The sequence below is a fragment of the Callithrix jacchus genome, chromosome 1, assembly GCF_049354715.1.
Source record: "Callithrix jacchus isolate 240 chromosome 1, calJac240_pri, whole genome shotgun sequence".
Taxonomy (NCBI): domain Eukaryota; kingdom Metazoa; phylum Chordata; class Mammalia; order Primates; family Cebidae; genus Callithrix; species Callithrix jacchus.
This window is the reverse complement of record NC_133502.1, coordinates 34,708,835-34,720,872: the sequence shown is the minus strand read 5'-3', so window position 1 is coordinate 34,720,872 and position 12,038 is coordinate 34,708,835. Positions and strand designations below refer to the sequence as shown.

General features: G+C 36.7%; 1 pseudogene; it reads right to left on the bottom strand.

The window, feature by feature from the left end:
* Positions 1-8,383: 8,383 nt before the first annotated feature.
* LOC100409059 (nuclear receptor-binding factor 2 pseudogene) lies at positions 8,384-9,376 on the bottom strand (annotated as a pseudogene).
* Between the last annotated feature and the right edge of the window lie 2,662 nt (positions 9,377-12,038).

Sequence of the window (12,038 nt, the reverse complement as noted above, 5' to 3'; positions counted from 1 at the left end):
TCCTTATAGATTCTGGATATTCGATCTATTATATGCATCATTTGTGAACATTTTCTCCTATAGGTTGAAATGTTCTATAGGTTGTCTACTCCTTTGATAGTCCCTCTTGCTGTGTGGAAGTCCTTTAATTTAATTAGATCTCACCTGTCAATTTTTGTTCTTGTTGCAATTGCTTTTGAGGACTTAGCTATATATTCTTTATCCAGGCCTATATCCAGAATGGTGTTTCCTAAGGTTTCTTCTAGGAGTTACATATTTCAAGATCTTACGTTTAAATGTTTAGTCCATCTTGAGTTGATTTTGTATATGGTGATAGGGAGGGGTCTAGTTTCATTCTTGTCCATATGGATAGCCAGTTATCACAGCACCATTTATTAAATAGGAAGTCCATTCCCTATTGCTTGTTTTTGTTCACTTTGTCCCTCAATTACTATTGTTGAGAATTTTTAACATAAAGAGATGTTGAATTTTATCAAAAGCCTTTTCTGCATCTATTGAGATAATCATATGGTTTGTGTTCTTAATTCTGTTTAGGTGGTAAATCACACTTACTGATTTACATATTGAAGCAACCTTGCATTCCAGGAATGAAGGCTACTTGATTGTGGTGAATTATCTTTTTGATGTGCTGCTGGATTTGGTTTCCTAGTATTTTGTTGATGATTTTTGTGGCTATGTTCATCAGGGATATTGGCCTGTAGTTTTCTTTCTTTCATTGTGTCCTTGCCAGGTTTTGGTATCAGGGTGACGTTAGCTTTGCAGAATGAGCTAAGGAGGTGTCCTTCCTCCTTGATATTGAAATAGTCCCAGTAGAATTGGTACCAGCTCTTTTTTGTATTTCTTTTAGAATTTGGTTGTGAATTCATCTGGTTCATAGCTTTTTTTTTTTAATAAGTAGGTTTTTTATTACTAATTCAATTCTGGACTTCAGTGCTGGTGTGTTCAATGTTTTGATTTCTTCTTGATTCAGTCTTGGGATATTGTATGTTTTCAAGAATCTATGCATTTTCTTTAGATTTTCTATTTTGTGTACCTAGAGCGGTGTTCCTAATAGTCTCTGAGGATTTCTGTGAGATTGGTTTTAATGTTACCTTTGTTGTTTCTGATTGTACTTTTGGGATCTTCTCCCTTGTTTTCTTTTTAAATTCAGCTAGTTATCTATCTTGTTCATTTTTTCAAAAAGCCAACTTTTGATTTCACTGATTCTCTGTATGGCTTTTTTAGTTTTGATTTTATTCAGTTCTGCTCTGATTTTAGTTATTCATTTTCTGCTAGATTTGGGGTTAGTTTGTTTTTGTTTTTCTAATTCCTCTATGTGTGCTGTTAGATAATTAACTTGAGGTCTTTCTAATTTTTTGATGCAGGCATTTTAGTGCTATTAATTTTTCTCTTAACAGCCCTTTTGCTGAATCCCAGAGATTTTAGTATGTTGTATCTCTGTTTTTATTTATTTCAAACCCTTTTTTTTTTTAACTTCTGCCTTAATCATTTACCCCAAAGTCCTTCAGGATCAGGGTAATTTTTTTTTATAATTGTGTGGTTTTTCAGAGATCTTGATACTAATTTCTTTTTTTATTCCACTGTGTTTCAAGAGTATAGTTGATACATTTTAGATTTTTTGAATTTATTGAGACTTGCTTTGTGGCTGAGTGTGTGGTCAATCTTAGAGTATGTCCCATGTGCAAAACAGAACACTGTATATATCTGATGGATGGAGTATCCTGCAGAGGCCTATTAGGTCCAATTGGTCAAGTGTTAAATTTAAGTTCAAAATTTATTTGTTAGTTTTTTTACCTCACTGATCTATTTAACACTGTCAGTGATATATTGAATCATCCACTATTATTCTGTGACTCTCTAAGTCTTTTCAGAGGTCTAGAAGTACTTTACGAATCTCGGTGCTCGAACATTAATTGTATATATATTTAAGATAGTTAAGATCTCTCATTGAATGGAACCCTTTATTGTTATGTAATGCCCTTCTTAGTTCTTTTTTTCATCATTGTTTAAAGTCTGTTTTATCTTACATAGGAATAATGACCCCATCTTTTTCTATTTTCTGTTTGAATATTAGATCTTTTTCTAACCCTTTACTTTAGGCTTATGGGTGTCATTTCATGTAAGATGGGCCCTTTGATGACTGCAGATGGATGGGTCTTATTTTTTTAATTAAACTTAAGATTCTCTGTGCCTTTAAGTGGGGCATTTAGACCATTTACATTCGAGGTTAACTTGATATGTGACGTTTTGATTCTGTCATTATGTTGTTAGCTGGTTGTTTTGTAGACTTGATTGTGTAGTTGCTTTATAAGATTTGTGGGCTATGTACTCAAGGGTGTTTTAGTGGTATCAGATAGTGTTCACAAACTGTATTAAAAAAACTATGCATTCAGTGAAAGTCTGATATCCAAAATCTATAAGTAAAACAAGAAAAACCAAAATAAAACAATTAAAAAGTAAACAAAAGGCATGAATAGAACTTCTCAAAAGAAGATATACAAGTAGCCAATAAACATTAAAAAATGCTCAACATCACTTATCATCAGAGAAAGCAAATAAAAACCACAATGAGATATCATCTCACATTAGTCAGAATTACTATCATCAACAAGTAAAAAAATAATAGGTATTGGCAAGGTTGTAGAAGAAAGGGAACAGTTATTCACTCTTGGAGGGCATGTAAGTTAGCTCAGCTATTGTGGAAAGCAATTTGGAGATTTTTCAAAGAACTTAAAACAGAACTTCTATTTGACCTAGCAATCCTGTTACCAGGTATATCCAAAGGAAAATAAATCATTCTACCAAAAAGACACATATACTTGTGTATTCATCACGAAACTATTCACAGTAGCAAAAAGAAAATCAACCTAGTTGACCAACAATGGTGGACTGGATAAAGATAATATGGTACCTATACACCATGGAGTACTACACAGCCACAAAAAGGAACAAAATCATGTTCTTTGCAGCAACAAGGATGCAGCTGGAAACCATTAGCCTAAGTGAGGCAAACGCAAAAACAGAGAACCAAATACCACGTGTTCCTACTTATAAGTGGAATCTAAGCACGGGTACACATGGACATAAAGATTACAACAATAGACACAGGGGACTTCTAGAGTGAGAGAAAGAGAGTGGCAAGGGCTGAAAAACTACCTATGTATACTATGCTCACTACCACAGTGATGGGATCACCAAGGTTTCATATCTACCACAGCATCACTCAGTGTACCACTGTAACAAAACTGCACATGTATTCCTTGAATTCAAAATAAAAGAGGTAATATATATATCTGTATATACACAACTGTAAATATAACTGTAGTTATTTGTGTATATATCGTTATCTATATACAACTATATATAGTTATATATAATGGTATGTATAGTTATATATATAATTGTGTATATATATGCTATCCTATATCATCTTTTTATGTTACAACATTGTTTTTTATGTTTTTCTCTTTAAGTTGTCTGGAATATATTTTAATAAATAATACGAGATATGACTCTAATATATATTTTTAAATAGAATACTTTCTATAATTTTTAAAATTTGTTTTTTAAATTGTTATCCTCCAATATTTAAGACTTGTGGAGGCTGCATACAGTGGCTCATACCTGTAATCCTAGCACTTTGGGAGTCTGAGGCAGGCTGATCATTTAAGGTCAGGAGTTTGAGAGCAGTTAGGTCAAAATGGCGAAACTCCATCTCTACTAAAAATATAAAATTCAGTCAGGTCTATTGGCACACGCCTTAGTTGGGAGGCTGGGACAAGAGAATTGCTTGAACCTGGGAGGTGGAGGTTGCAGTGAGCTTAGGAAAAAAAAAAGGCTTGTTGAATAGCAAATTAAAAAACAAAAATTAAATCAAAGTGGTAAAAACATGAATTCATCCAAATAACTACACATTAAACTAAACATAAGTTTTGTAACATGCTTTTACTAAATTTGAACTATCGTTATCAAATAGGATTCCCTTATAAGGAAGTAATAACATTGTAAAGAAAAGTTTCTGGGAGGAAAAATAAATCTGGAAAATTATATGAATAAAAAAAGAAAAGGAAGTATGACATTATCTGTTATTTACAGAATACATATGATTTTAAAAGTTATCTATTTGCAGGCAGATATAGTTGCTCACGCCTGTAATCCCAGCATTTTGGGGGGACAAGGCAGGTGGATTGCTTGAGCCCAGGAGTTCAAGACCAGTAAGGGGAACATGGCAAAACTCTGTCTCTACAAAAAAAAAAAAAATACAAAATTAACTGGGTGCAGTGGCATGAGCTTGTAGTCACAGCTATTGGGGCTGAGGAAAGAAGATAGCTTGAGCTTGGGAGGTAGGGGCTTCAGTGAACCATGTTCATGCTCCTGCATTCCAGTCTGGGTGACAAAGTGAGACCTTGTCTAAAAATAAAAATAAAAAAGTTATCAACTTACATTGCATGTAAACAAAGCTTTTTAGACCCTGTCAACTTGAATTAGATATCTTTTAATAGCATTCATTTCTATGACCTCCAATATTTATTTTATTATCTGTAGAAGTGTACTTGGGAAATAAATGGAGAGAATGATAATTTTTACTTAAAAGATTTTTTAATAGGCTAAAATCTAGCCCTGTGATCAAAATTATGTTGGCATTGAAGATCCTAGAACAGTCCATTACCTCTTGAGGCTTTAGGTTTCCAACATCTGAAGAACAAGGATGCTGGAGGCAAAACCCATTGAGGAAATGAAGTGGCCACTAATAAATTCAATAGACGAGTTGGTGGCAATAGTTCATAAGCAAAATAGGAGTAGGATATATTTGACAATTGGAGTCTTTGAATGCTAGTACAATACAGATGAATTTGTCATGATTAAACAAAATTGCTCATGGGACAATTTCCCTATGATCTGTCTGCCTTCTTTCAGTTAAAAAACAATTGCTATCATTCTGCTTTTCAAAAGATACCATAGGAGCAGTGGTGAGAAGTGAGTTGAGATAGAAGAATTTTTCTGTATGAAAGGACACTAGGGATTATCAGTCTGTCAAACTTGTTTTATACTTAAGGCTCAGAAAGGCTAAATGACATATTTTCAGGTCATACTATTAGTGGTAAAGCTGGAGCTATGGACTTCCCTTTCATTTTCTTTTCCACACTCCCATTAGGTCTTACACCCAATAAGATAATAATCCATATTGCTAATTACAAGTGTAGGTGTCAGGGGTTGCTTCTCCACATCTTCGTCAAGGATGTTGCTAAGAAATAAATTGCTTAGGCCCAAAATGTGAGAGTCACCTTTGATTCCTCTCTTATTCTAGTGACCTACATCTAATTATTCAGAGAATCCAGTCAGTTGTCTATTCAATAAAAGTTCAAAATCTCCTTCCCTTTTGCCATTTACTCAGTCAAAGTCACCGTTGTCTCTTTCTTAGGCTACTGCAAGAGCCTTATCGTTAGTCTTTTTTGCATCTCCTCTTGCTCTCTCTATTGCATTTGCCACCTAGCAGCCAGGGTGAAATGTATTTCTATTTCTATTTCTATTATCTCTACTCTAGCTATACTCTCTCTATATATCTAGATCTATAACATATTATATGTATAATGTGTGTCTGTGTTTGTGTGTGTGTGTGTGTTTATTAATATAGCTTAAATCCAATTCAATCACTTCTTTGCTTAACACTCTCCAATGGCTTCTCATTTCATTTAGGATATAGTCCATGCACTTCTCCCTGGCCTCCAAAACCCTTCATGATCTGGTCCTTGCCTATGTCTTTAGCTCATTGCTTATACTCTCTTATTTGTTTACTATGATCCAGGCACACTGAATCATCATTCCATCTCTCTAATATACCTGCCATCTTTCTCCCTCCATCCATGTTCATGAGTCCTTTTCTCTGTCTGAAATAGTTTACACCCAGACCTTCACACGGCTGGGGACTTCTTATCATTCAGGTCTCACCTGAGATGTAATTTCCTCAGACAGCCCTCTGAAGGGAGATTTTTATGATCACAGTCTCCCAGGTACTTTCTAGCAAATTATCCTGTTTGAATATTCACAGCTTTTGCTACTATCCAGAATTACATATTTTAAAATGGCATGACTATTATCTGCTTTCTGTACTAACATGCACAATTCAGGAGGGCAGGGTCTTGGTCTGGCTTATTCACTTACTTATATCTCCAGTGCCTAGAATAGTGCCTGGTATATAGTCAATAGATGAGCAATAGAGACTGGAAGGTGAAGAATGCTCTGTTCACACAATGATTCACATCGAGGCCTTTAAGGTCAGTTTAGCTGTGTGTAACAAGTAAGATACTTAAGTTTTCTCATTTTTACAGTAATAATAATAATGACAATAATAGAGTCAACTTATCAAATTGCTGTCAGAATATTAAGTAGGATAATGCATGCAAAGTGCTTGGACTTGAGCTGGGCACATAGTAGGTGCTCAATGACAGCTAAAAGAAAAAAAACAGAGAAATAAAACTAGGTTTAAAACTTGATGTCAACTCATAAAATGATTTCTGAAGCCTCTTACTTTTTACTTTACTGTACTAGCTCAGTATCTCTTCTTAGAGGAGTGAAAAGGGATTTGAAAAATATATGTGAGAGAGTAGAAAGGCAAAGATAAATGGCATTGAAACCCAATCTCTTTGCCCTTGTTGCCCTTGGTTTGATCTACCTCCTCTATTTCACTTTTTTGAAGCCATTCAGGTATGAAGATAGAAGGAGGATCAGGAAACAGAACTCATTAAAATTTCACATTTTATTTACCATATGGCTAACTATGTACTGTTAGTGGAATTTTCCAACTTTATACAGTTTAGTCTACTTGCAGTGGGCAATTAGCAATATTATAAGCAGTAAACCTGAGTTGAAAAGAAAAAGATGGTACATTTGTTAGTTCCAGATTAATGTTTGGCTCTTTCTAGTGCACAGGATTTAAGTTTATCTAAAATTGTAGACAAGCCTTTTTTTTTTTTTTTGTAACTAACAAAATAAACTTCCATTATTTATAAACAATTGCAATTTGGAGTCCCATTGATGGGAAAACAGAAAGGGGAAGAACTGAAGTTCTTAAAACTCTGTAAAATAAATGTAAACAGTTGATCAATGAGAGGATGCAGACTATGATAGCCAGGTTATCCCTGGCCTCTTGTTCTTTTTCTCTTCTTTTCCTGGACATAAACCTGAATAACATTAATCGGGCTAGCAGGAATTTCTATTGCTTAAAGATTATTTCAAACTAAGATGGAAAACGATACAAAATGTTTCCTTCATGTAATAACATAAACTGAAAATATCCAATTTTTAATCTCTGCTTCATCTATCTATTACAGCCCTAGCTGGGCCATTGTTGGGAACGAGGTGAAAGGCGTTTAATTAGAGTAGATGGTAGGACAAGATTAGGTGGGAATGTCTGACCTTATGATTTGGAAAAATAAATATACTATATAGTAAACCTCAGAACCTAGAGATTTAAGAAACTGTATAAACAATATGCAGTAGACTTTTCTATTAATTCCTATTTGTCTTTTAACAAAAATGTTAGTTAAATCTTTTTTTTAAAAAAACATAATTACTTCATTGATTTCTTACAATCAAATACTGCCAACTAGCATTACTCCCAATCTTGCATCATTGAAAACAAAGGGCATTTCCTCCTTTGTATTTTCAAATGATACATTATACAATAAACAAAGGTAGAATTTAAAATGCACCCTGATTAATTATGTAAACTGGTAATTTGTTTAAAAAAGCATAATAATTTGGTTCCTTTCTTCATAAAATGGAAATTTAAATATTTCTCCTGATAGTCTTGAGGTTATCATTAGCAGTAGTGCAAAGTGTGGCACATACAGTTTCATCGAGAAGGGTGTGTATCTTACACACCTTATTTAAACAAACAAAATGTGCATTAACAAAATGAACACAGTCAATGCATGATAGAAAGCTTGTTTCAAAAAGAAGGCAGCTCCTCGGACCACCATATTATTTAGGTTTTGCATTATCGTTTATGGCATTATAGATTAGTTATGCATAACGTACTTTTAAACATATTAACCCTGAAGATAAGAAAAGTAATTTTTGCTTGAAAAAAATTATTCCAGGTAGCCATTTGGTTTGTATCAGGAGAAAGTGAACCCTCTATGAGTCTAGTGTCTGCCAAGGCAGAATCATTAGCGCAAGTCAGTGAATCAGATACGAGACACATTTCACAATGACTGTTTACCAAGCCCTGGCAATGCCTCGTCTCTCACACTCCGCCAGATGACGAAGCATTTCTGGGATGACGCTTTTATGTGGTTTTTCCCTTTTCATTTTTTTTTTGTTGGATTAACTATTACTGTATTATTTCCTCTTTTCCCCTCCTCTTCTGTGGCCTTCCATTTCAATTATTCATAAATCGTTTCAGAATATCCTCAGAGAGCTCCATAAGGGGAAGTTCTGGAGATGGAAAATCCAAGGGAGGAAGATTGGGGATTGGAATGTCCTTGGCTTTCCAGGTATTTGCCGCAAACTTCTGCAGCGTTGAGGAGGCTATAGCAGTTTCTGAATGTGGTGGCAAGCTCTGTAACGCTGACATTTCTACAAAATCAGCATCTATATACACCTCCTTTTCTATTGGACCTTTTAGAAGTCTGGCCTTTTCGGCCTTTAGTTGTTTATTTTCTTTCCTTAATCTTTCATTCTCAGCAACAAGGAATTCCACATGCCTCTTCAAATCTGCAATTTTGGTTGCCTGCTCCTCTATAACTATTTTTTTATCTTTTGGGGTTTTGTTTCCAATATAGGGCTCCACAGGCTCACTCTTTTGCTGAAGTAAATATAGTACTGTGTCTGGATCCCTGTCACAGATCCCCTGAATCTCAGGCAGGTGTTGCTCTGTGGAAGGGCTGTACTTCTGAGAAAGGGGGCTCTGGCCCTCTGCATCCTCTGCAGAGGATTTGTGAGATGCCTGAAGATGGGCAGCTATATCCTTGTCTGTGTTCTGCTGGGCTTTCAATCTTTCTTCACGCTGGGCCGTTTTCCATCTCTCTTGGATGAGGAGGAGCTGTTTCATGTGGCTATCCCTTTGCAATTCCAGTGAAAGATGAGCCTGCTCAGATTGTGTCAGCTTCATGGCTTCAGAAAGATATGCCGCAGCCTTTTTGTAAGAAGAAATAGCCTCTTCGTATTTGCCTGCAGCTAATGAATGGTCTGCTCATCAGGTCTGTTGATAAGCCGGGTTGAGGGGTCCTTCCTTTACTTCCATAGACCCCGGGGCAAGCGGTGGCCTTAGGAAGGGGAGTGGTGGTGCTGGGGAACAAGGAGGGGACTGCAAGGGAGTGCGATGCAGCGCACACTGCGGCCCCTTTCTATGCCCCGAGAGCCAGTGGTGGGCTTAGAGGGAGCAACAACCTTACCACTTCCTAGTTAAATCTTTAGCTTGATAGAGTCAGGATATGGTTTTATCGAAGCTTAGATTTCTCCTCTTGCTTTGTCTACATTCTGGTTCTCGTCTTTCAGTTCCTTGGGCTTTCTGTACCCCATTTCCTTTTCTTCCTTTGCTAAGAATCTTGTAGTGGGTTCTTAGGCAGAGTGTAGAGTGGAGTCACATGCCAGGAATTGGATCCCCACTCGGCCACTTCCTTTGTAGATTTTTACTTTTCTCTGTCATGTGGGATTTATCAGAAAAGTTCATGGGGCAAAAGTGAAGATTAACTGGTTTTAAAAAAAGAATCTGTTTAGAAGAGTTAATAGCACATAGGAAGTACTATGAATATTCTAGCTATTATTTCCAGTAGAAGATATGATTTAGTTTCATCTACATGTATTCAGATTTTACTTTTATTAACCAGTGTCTTCAGTAGTATTCTTAAAGAGGTTTTTCTCATCATTGTATTTTGCCAACTGCCTTTACTAATTGCTTATTGCTCAAAGAAACCCTTTCTATGATGGACGTTAGAATTTTTTTCTGACCGACAACCATGCTACTTTATCTTTTAAATAGTACTTGAAGTTTCCTTTTGGGGAGTTTTTTTTTTTTTTTTTTTTACCACCTTTTGGCAAAATTTTTCAAATAAGTGCTTTCGTCTCTTCTATCCCTCAAGCCCAATTGGGCACTCAATTCTGAGAGTTTGACAGAATGACAAATAAATTGAAAAAGTTGGACCTCTTCATTCCAGCTGTAGCACCTGGATGAACTTCTCAAGTACTTTCTTCCAAATTAGACTCTCTAAAAACTACCTGACTGCTATTTGAGCTTTCCTCTTAGGTCTGGGTGCTCCTCCTGTATCTATTCAATGAATTCTTTTTACTCCAACTGGCCAGGGTACATTTCTCTTACTCAAAATGGATAAATCCTGTCTCTTTTCTCTGTTTGTTAGCACTGCTCCTCTCCAGCCTACAGACTCTGTGCCCACTGAAGTATTTTGCCCTGTTGTATTCTGTATGCTCTGGCTAGCTGCCTTTGTGTTTCCAACTGCAGCAGTTGCAAACGTATTTCATCCTACTGCATTTGGCAGAAAGAATAGTTTCTTGATTAGTTTCTGAGATGAAAATGGTTTCTCAGTTGAGCAAAATTATCAAAGCTGTACTATGCTTGTATTTAATGGCCTGCTATTTCTGCAGCCCCTTCTAAGGGAAGCTGCTGAGGCCCTTGCTCACTAATGAGTGCGTTTGTTATGGGGACGTACCACATGACCACACCATCTGGCTGATACTTATTGGACCAGGATGTGCATCTACCCCAAGGCAGCAAGTCCATGTTCTAGCAAAGCAGAAACCTATGGCTTGCATAGCCTGGCTCAAAAAAATGGGAAGAGAGCCAATCAGATCCACCTCTTAGGAATTTAGAATTGGGAAACAGTCCTGCCTAAAGCAGTGAACCTTAGGGACATGTATCAATACAATGTATAAAGAGTTATTGTTGTGTAGAGGAGGTTGAAATAGTCACTTAGAGACATACGCAAACGGAAGCAGGACAGGATCCCTAGAGGAGAGACAGGCAAGTGAAGTAGTCTAGCAGAAAAAATTCCAGAAATTTATGAAAATGTGATTTCTGTAGGGGAGACAGAGAGACTTTGATTTCTGATGACTTTCCTGGTCTAATTCTTCTGAGGTCTTTCTATAGGTAGCTAGGCATAAGCGTGGCAGGAGAGGGTTCTCCCCTCACCTACTAGAAATATCTGGTGATGGCTTGGCAATTATCACATTGCCTATCTCAGAGTGATAATCTGGCAGTGCCAGGGAGCAGCCATTTCCTGATGGTCCACACCTTTAACATCAAAATGCTAACCAAATGCAGACCCCAGGGAGAAGAAACTTTCTGGGTCTGCATATTAAGAGACAAAAATGGCAAAGTATGATCTTCCAGGTACACTCCACTGGAGAAAGAAAGCCTTAGGTAAGCATGTGTATAAATCCCTAAACATACTGCTCGGGCTCCCTTCTCAAGGGTAGGCAGGGCTCTGTGCATGTGGTTAGCCCACCCTAAGGGAAAAATCACGGAAAAAAGGTGACCTTACAAAGATCCTAGGATCAGGGTTAAACAGAACACTTGACCGTCTCTCTCTAACCTTCACATGCCCACTTGGATCTCTTCCAAGTGCACCTTCCTTTCTTTCCTGTATTAAGGCCTTCTAAGATAAACTTCGTTCTTGCCCTGGAACTTGCCTTGGTCTCTTTTTCTGCCTCATGCCCCTCAGTTGAATTCTTTCTTCTGAGGAGGCAAGGACTGTAAGTTGTTATGGACCTGTAGGGATAGACCGCCCATAACTTGGAGTAACTGGGATCTCTTCCACCAGTAACAGCCTGGCTATATAACACTACTGCTGTCAAATTTGGGGGATCTTTATGTATCCTTAAACATATCTTATCACCTTTTTTCTATGATATGTGAAGCCAAATGTTTCTTGAGTCAAATAGATATTATACTACTTCTTGTGTAACATCAGTGAATCTATTCTTTGTCAGTAGGAGGCCAGAATTATTTCTGTTAAACCACTCTAGTCATTGTGTCTGAACTACAATAGCATGAACAGTTTGTTTTTATTTGTGTTTTT